Source organism: Pinus tabuliformis, chromosome 9 (assembly GCF_031772625.1).
Source record: "Pinus tabuliformis cultivar Carrire ecotype Pingquan chromosome 9, CPIR1, whole genome shotgun sequence".
Classification (NCBI taxonomy): domain Eukaryota; kingdom Viridiplantae; phylum Streptophyta; class Pinopsida; order Pinales; family Pinaceae; genus Pinus; species Pinus tabuliformis.
The window spans coordinates 1,057,179,778-1,057,187,451 of record NC_142307.1 but is presented as its reverse complement, the minus strand read 5'-3'; the positions used below and the strand labels follow the sequence as shown (position 1 = coordinate 1,057,187,451).

General features: G+C 46.3%; 1 pseudogene; it reads right to left on the bottom strand.

The window, feature by feature from the left end:
* Positions 1–396: 396 nt before the first annotated feature.
* Positions 397–2,161, bottom strand: LOC149152345 (18S ribosomal RNA; annotated as a pseudogene).
* Between the last annotated feature and the right edge of the window lie 5,513 nt (positions 2,162–7,674).

Below are 7,674 nucleotides of genomic sequence, written 5' to 3'. Positions count from 1 at the left end.
ATGGTATACTTTCTTTAGTGTTCTTTACAGTTGTACAAATGCATAATCACTCAGAATTCATTGATCATGCTTTGACTTCCTGTATGTCTTTGTAAACTGTGGTTTTATATAAGTGGTATTCTGAACATCTAAATGCTAAATGCCCTGACTTCTATGTAAGGCATCATCATTGTTTGCTGTAGTATGTTTGACTCCATAGGCCCAATGGAAACTTGTATAATGTTTGTCCAACCTTCATACTTGTTAATGTTATTTCACAAGAGTTAGCCATCTAATTAATAGTCAAAATCAATAACCCCTTTGAGAGAGCCCTCTCAGGCTAAGGAGGCTAAGCCTTAGTCAAAAGATTGGTGTGAAATAGTTACTTGAAGTCTTCCTGGGTTGCAGCCTTCCAGGGCTTGATTTTGAGATAACATACGGTAACCTTTTTACGACTTCTCCTTCCTCTAAATGATAAGGTTCAATGAACTTCTCATGACATCGATGGCGACGAACCACCATCACCGACGCAATCCAAAAACTTCTCCGGATCATTCAATCGGTAGGAGCGACGGGCGATGTGTACAAAGGGTAGGGATGTAGTCAACACAAGTTGATGACATGCGCTTACTAGGAATTCCTCATTGAAGACCAATAATTGCAATGGTCTATCCCCATCACGATGCAATTTGAGAATATTTCCCGATCCTCTTGAACCAGGAAGAAAAACTCGTTGGCTGCATCAATGTAGTGCATGTGCAGCCTAGAACATCTAAGGGCATCACAAACCTGTTATTACCTCAAAATTCCATGGCCTAAACAACCATGGTCCCTCTAAGAAGCTGGCCGCGAAGGGGAACCTCCATGTAGCTAGTTAGCAGGCTGAGGTCTCGTTCGTTATCGGAATTAACCAGACAAATCGCTCAACCAACTAAGAATGGCCATGCACCACCACCGATATACCTGGTAAGTTTCCCTGTGTTGAGACAAATTAAGCTGCAGGCTCCACTCCTGGTGGTGCCCTTCCATCAATTCCTTTAGTTTTCAGCCTTGTGAACATACTCCCCCCTAGAACCCAAACACTCTGATTTCTCATAAGTTGCTAGCGGAGTCCTTAGAGCAACATCCATTGATCACTGGTCGACATCGTTTATGGTTGAGACTAGGATGGTATCTGATCATCTTCGAGCCCCCAACTTTCGTTCTTGATTAATGAAAACATCCTTGGAAAATGCTTTTGCAGTGGTCCATCTTTCATAAATCCAAGAATTTCACCTCTGACAATGAAATACGAATGCCCTCAGCAGTCCCTATTAATCATTACTCTGGCCCCGAAGGCGAACACAATAGGACCATACTCCTATCATGTTATTCCATGCTAAAGTGTTTAGAGCATAAGCTTGCTTTGAGCACTCTAATCTTTTCAAAGTAACAGTGTCGGAGCCATGACCCAGCCAATTAAGGCTAGGAGAATTCCGCTGACAAAAGGGCCAGAAGGGCAGGTGCACACTGAGTAGGAGGACCGACCTTTATGACCCAAGATCCAACTATGAGCTTTTTAACTGCAACAACTTAAATTTACACTATTGGAGCTGGAATTACTGCGGATGCTAGCACCAGACTTGCCCTCCAATGGATCCTCATTAAGGGATTTAGATTGTACTCATTACAATTACCAGACTTGATGAGCCCAGTATTGTTATTTATTATCACTACCTCCCCATGTCAGGATTGGGTAATTTACGTGCTTGCTACCTTCCTTGGATGTGGTAGCTGTTTCTTAGGCTCCCTCTCTGGAATCAAACCCTAATTCTCCGTCACCCGTCACCACCATGGTAGACCTCTATCCCACCATTGAAAGTTGATAGGGAAAAAATTTGAATGAAGCATCTCTAGCACAAGGGCTGTGCGATCCGTCGAGTTATCATGATTCACTAGAGAAGAGAGCAAGCCCACGCTGGCCTTTTATCTAAAAAATGCATCCCTTCCAAAGAATCAGGACTTGGTACATGTATTAACTCTAGAATTACTACGGTTATCCTAGTAGTATGGTACCATAAAAAAAACTATAACTAATTTAATGAGCCATCCCTAGTTTCACAGTCTGAATTAGTTCATACGTAGACATGCATGGCTTAATCTTTGAGACAAGCATATGACTACTGGTAGGATCAACCAGGTAGCACCCTCCCACTTCAAAGGGCATTCTAGGTGCTCTCTTACCAAGAGCCAACCTAAACACCCATCAAGTCAAAGATATGTCAAAATATCATGTAAAACTTTTATGCCTTGCACCTCTTACATCCCAAGAAGGAAGCACATGCAACATGCCAAGGACATGGTGAACAAATGGGTAGACCTTCCGAGCCACAACGCACCAAGGCCACTCCGAATTTTGCAACCATGCCCCAACCAATAAGAAAACGAGCGATCCCTCACCCACTCCCTTAGAAATTCCTCCAAAAGCCTCCACGCCATGCATCGAGGCCACCTAGGAGTCCACTGGATAGCAGCAACGGTGTACCTCGATCTCGTGATCACCTGCGGTAGCATCGATGCAAAGGAAATAAATGGAGAATGACCAACCATGCAACCTCTATAATATAAATGAGCCCCAACCCTCCCCACCCTGCACCAAGGCCACCTAAGAGTCCACCCGGATAGCAACAATGATGGACCTCGATCTCTTGATCACCTGTGGCAGCCTCGATGCAAAGGAAAATGAAGGAAATAAAAAAAGGACGATCGACTACAAATCCTATCATAGAGAGGCCATACAAACCTCCCCGCCTTGCACCGATGCCACTTAGGAGTCCACCCAGACAGCGGCAACAGTGGACCTCGATTAGATGATCACCTATGGCAGCCTTGACACAAAGGCAAGGGAAGGAAATAATACAAGACAAACCGAGCCCACAACCTCCCTTAGAAATACCCCCCAACCCTCCCCTCCCCACACAAAGGCCACCTAGGAGTCCACCTGGACAGCAGCAACGATGGACCTCGATTGCATGATCACATGTGGCAGCCTCAATGCAAAGGAAATGGAAGCAAATAAAAAAATACCAACGAAGCCCACAACCTCTCTTAGAAATGCCCCCCGACCCTCCCCGCCACACACCAAGGCCACCTAGGAGTCCACCCAGACAGCAGCAACAGTGGACCTCGATCACTTGACCACCTGTGGCAACCATGATGCGAAGGCAAAGGAAGGAAATAAATGCAAATCAAGAGGCTTGCTACACAATCTAATAACATCTCCAAATAGGAGGATAGATCGGGTAGCTCCGCACCCCATGCACTATATGTACAAGCAACCTAGGAGATTTCCCACAACTTTTCCAACTGGACAATGAATAATTTTCCCCTATGACCACCTCCATGCAAAGGAGGGAGGTCAAAGTGTTCCAACTCAAAATCCTTCTTCCAGATAGCCCCCACCATCGACGTAGCAAGCCTCCTCCCCATTGGACCACGAGCGCATACATAATTGAAACAACATATGCCCCCCAACCCTCCCCTCCCCACATAGAGGCCACCTAGGAGTCCACCCAGAAAGTAGCAACGATGGATCGCGATTGCATGATCACCTGTGGTAGCCACAATGCAAAGGAAATGGAAGGAAATAAAACAAGACCAACCGAGCCCAAAACCTCTCTTAGAAATGCTCCTCGACCCTCCTCGATGCGCATTGAGGCCACCCAGGAGTCCACTCGGACAACAGTAATGTTGGACCTCGATCACTTGACAACCTGCGGAAACCACGATTTGAAGGCAAAGGAAGGAAATAAATGCAAATCAAGAGGCTTGCTACATAATACAAGAACATATCCAAATAGGAGGAGGGATCGGGCAGCTCTGCACCCCATGCACCCTACGTACAGGAAACCTAGGAGATTGCCCACAACTTTACCAACTGGACAATGAATAATTTTCACCTACGGCCACCTCCACACAAAGGAGGGAGGTCGAAGCATTCCACCTCGAAATCCTTCTTCCAGATAGCCCCCACCATCGACGTAGCAAGCCTCCTCCCCATTGGACCACGAGCACATACACAATTGAAACAACAAATGCCCATAAACGTTGTGACTTAACATTTCCAACCGCAAAAGCCTACCACGCATGCAAGATGCAAGGAAAAAGCCAACCACTCGATCAAACATATGGGCCAACACATCTATCAAAACCTCAAAGCCAACACAACCATGGACGATGTGCACTTTGAAAGGAATTCCAACCCTTAACTTTACAATAAGGAGAACAACGCCTCACATCAACCGATGGAAAAAGCAAGCAAGAGGGAGGGTAGGTGGTTTACAACCAAAACCCTTCCACATACCTCTTAAATGTATGCATCTCAATTGACAATGCCAACACAGAAAGAGTACAAGCACAAGAAACCGACACCATAAACAACTGAACCTTGAAGAGGCTAGCCATCACAGGGTACCTCACCACAACAACCCATACAACTCCGAGAACTTAGAGCAGAAGGGGAATTTCTCACATATGCCTCTCAGGACAAGCATGGCCAACATTATCGCTCATGTGCTACCGAGTGGGTATGGAGAGAAGATGGAAATCGGCCACCCTACAAATGACCCAAGGCCAATGCTCAGGAAAACTCAAAAACACAACTCGATTACCAAACCACCTTTCACACGAAAAGCAAAACCCTCCCCACCAAATAGGGAGGAGGTGAACAATATAAAGAGGATCCAATTTCAATGCAGCCACACATGGCTGCCTAGCCCAATCAAAATTTTATAGTCGCAACAACCGAGGGGCATGATAATGACATAGGCATGATGGAGTTTTGGGGATTCCATCTGGGGCCACAAAAATGAAGGCTCAAAGGAGAGCCAAGCAAACTTTTAACATTTTTATCATTCAGATGGGCAAGAGGGACATGCATGAGAATGTCCAACATTACCGCTCATGTGCTACCGAGTGGGGATGGAGAGAAGATGAAAATCGGCCACCCTACAAATGACCCAAGGCCATTTTTCGGGCAAACCCAACAAAGAAACTCAATTACCAATCCACCTTTCACACAAAAATAAAACCTATCACTTGTATCATTTGGATGGGCAGGAGGGACCAGGATGAGCCAGGAAGCCACACCACAACAACCCATACAATTCCAAGAACTTAGAGAGAAGAAGGGGAATTTTTCACATATGCCTCCCGGGATGAGCATGGCCAACATTAACGCTCATGTGCTATCGAGTGGGGATGGAGAGAAGATGAAAATCAGACACCCTACAAACAACCCAAGGCCATCGTTTAGGCAAACCCGAAAACACAACTCAATTACCAATCCACCTTTCACACGAAAAGAAAACCTATCACGTGTATCATTTGGATGGGCACGAGGGGACCAGAACGAGCCAGGGAGCCACACCACAACAACCCATACAACTCCAAGAACTTAGAGAGAAGAAGGGGAATTGTTCACATATGCCTCCCGAGACGAGCATGGCCAACATTACCGCTCATGTTCTACTGATTGGGGATGGAGAGAAGATGAAAATAGGCCACCCTACAAATGACCCAAGGTCATCACGTAAGCAAACCCAAAAACACAACTCGATTACCAACCCACCTTTCACATGGAAATAAAACCTGTCACTGGTATCATTTGGAGGGGCACGAGGGGATCAGGACAAGCCAGGGAGCCACACAACAATAACCCATAGAACTCCAAGAACTTAGAGAGAAGAAGGGGAATTGTTCACATATGCCTCCCAGGATGAGCATGGCCAACATTACCACTCATGTGCTACTGAGTTGGGATGGAGAGAAGATGAAAATTGGCCACCCTACAAATGACCCAAGGCCATCATTCAGGCAAGCCTGAAAAAAAAAACTCAATTACCAACCCACCTTTCACATGGAAAGAAAACTTGTCACCCATATCATTTGGATGGGCATGAGGGGTCCAGGACGAGCCTAGGAGCCACACCACAATAGCCCATACAATTCCCTAAGAACTTGGAGAGAAGAAGGGGAATTTTTCACATATACCTCCCAGGACGAGCATGGCCAGCCTTACAGCTCATGTGCTACCGATTGGGGGTGGAGAGAAGATGAAAATCGGCCACCCTACAAATGACCTAAGGCCATCCTTGAGGCAAACCCAAAAAAGCAACTCAATTACCAACCCGCCTTTCACACAGAAAGAAAACCTATCACTTGTATCATTTGGATGGGAATGAGGGACCAGGACAAGCTCAGGAGCCACACCACAACAATCCATACAATTCCAAGAACTTGGAGAGCAGAAGGGGAATTGTTCATATATGCCTCTCGAGATGAGCATGGCCAACATTATCACTCATGTGCTACCAAGTGGGTATGGAGAGAATATGAAAATCGACCACCCTACAAATGACCCAAGGCCGTCCTTCAGGCAAACCCAAAAAAACAACTCAATTATCAACCCACCTTTCACATGAATAGAAAACCTATCACTTTTATCATTTGGATGGGCACGAGGGACCAGGATGAGCTCAGGAGCCACACCACAACAACCCATCCAACTCCAAGAACTTAGAGAGTAGAAGGGGAATTATTCACATACACCTCCCAAGATGAGCATGGCCAACATTACCACTCATATGCTAGCGAGTGGGGACGGAGAGAAGATGAAAATCGTCCACCCTACAAATGACCCAGGGCCATCCTTTAGGAAAACCTGAAAACACAACTCAATTACCAACCCACATTTCACATGAAAACAAAACCTGTCACTTGTATCATTTGGATGGGCACGAGGGGACGAGGACGAGCCAAGGAGCCACACCACACCAACCCATACAACTCCAAGAACTGGGAGAGAAAAAGGGGAATTGTTCACATGTGCCTCCCAGGACGAGCATGGCCAACATTACCGCTCATGTGCTACCGAGTGGGGATGGAGAGAAGATGAAAATCAGCCACCCTACAAATGACCCAAGGCCATTCTTCAGGAAAAAACCAAAAAAACAACTCAATTACCAACCCACCTTTCACACGAAAAGCCTACCGAGGAACCAAGGCGAGCATGGAAAACATTACCACTCATGTGCTACCGAGTGGGGATGGAGAGTAGATGAGAATTAACCACCCTAAAAATGACCCAAGGTCATCCTTCAGGAAGAATCGAACAAACATCTCAATTACCAGCCCAATTTTCACACGAAAAGCAAGAACCGAACGAGTTTACATGGGCACCCTCACATGACCCAACCCGGCTAAACCGAACGAATTTTCATCGGTGCCCTCACATGACATGACACGACAAGACCCAACCTGACCTGGCGCGACCCGACAGAGTTTACATGGGTGCCCACACACAACCGAAATGACGACACAAGGGAGAGTCGAGCAAACGAGCTACACGAATGTGCATAAAGCCCACCCCCAGTCATAACTTAGCAATTTTGATACGCGCTCATGTGCCCAAGCATGCCCTCACACTGAACGACCTGCATGAACAAGTTTACACAGACGCCATCAAATGACCCGCCTGAACAAGTTGACATGCAAACCCTCAAACAACCTGCCGGAAAACTTTACATGGGCGCCCACGTGACTGTAACGAAGGGACAAGGGAGATCTGGGCAAACGAGCTGCAAAAATGCGCATAAAGCCAACCTTGGGTCACAACTTAGCCTTTTTGGTACGGGCTCGTTCACCCAGGCATGCCCT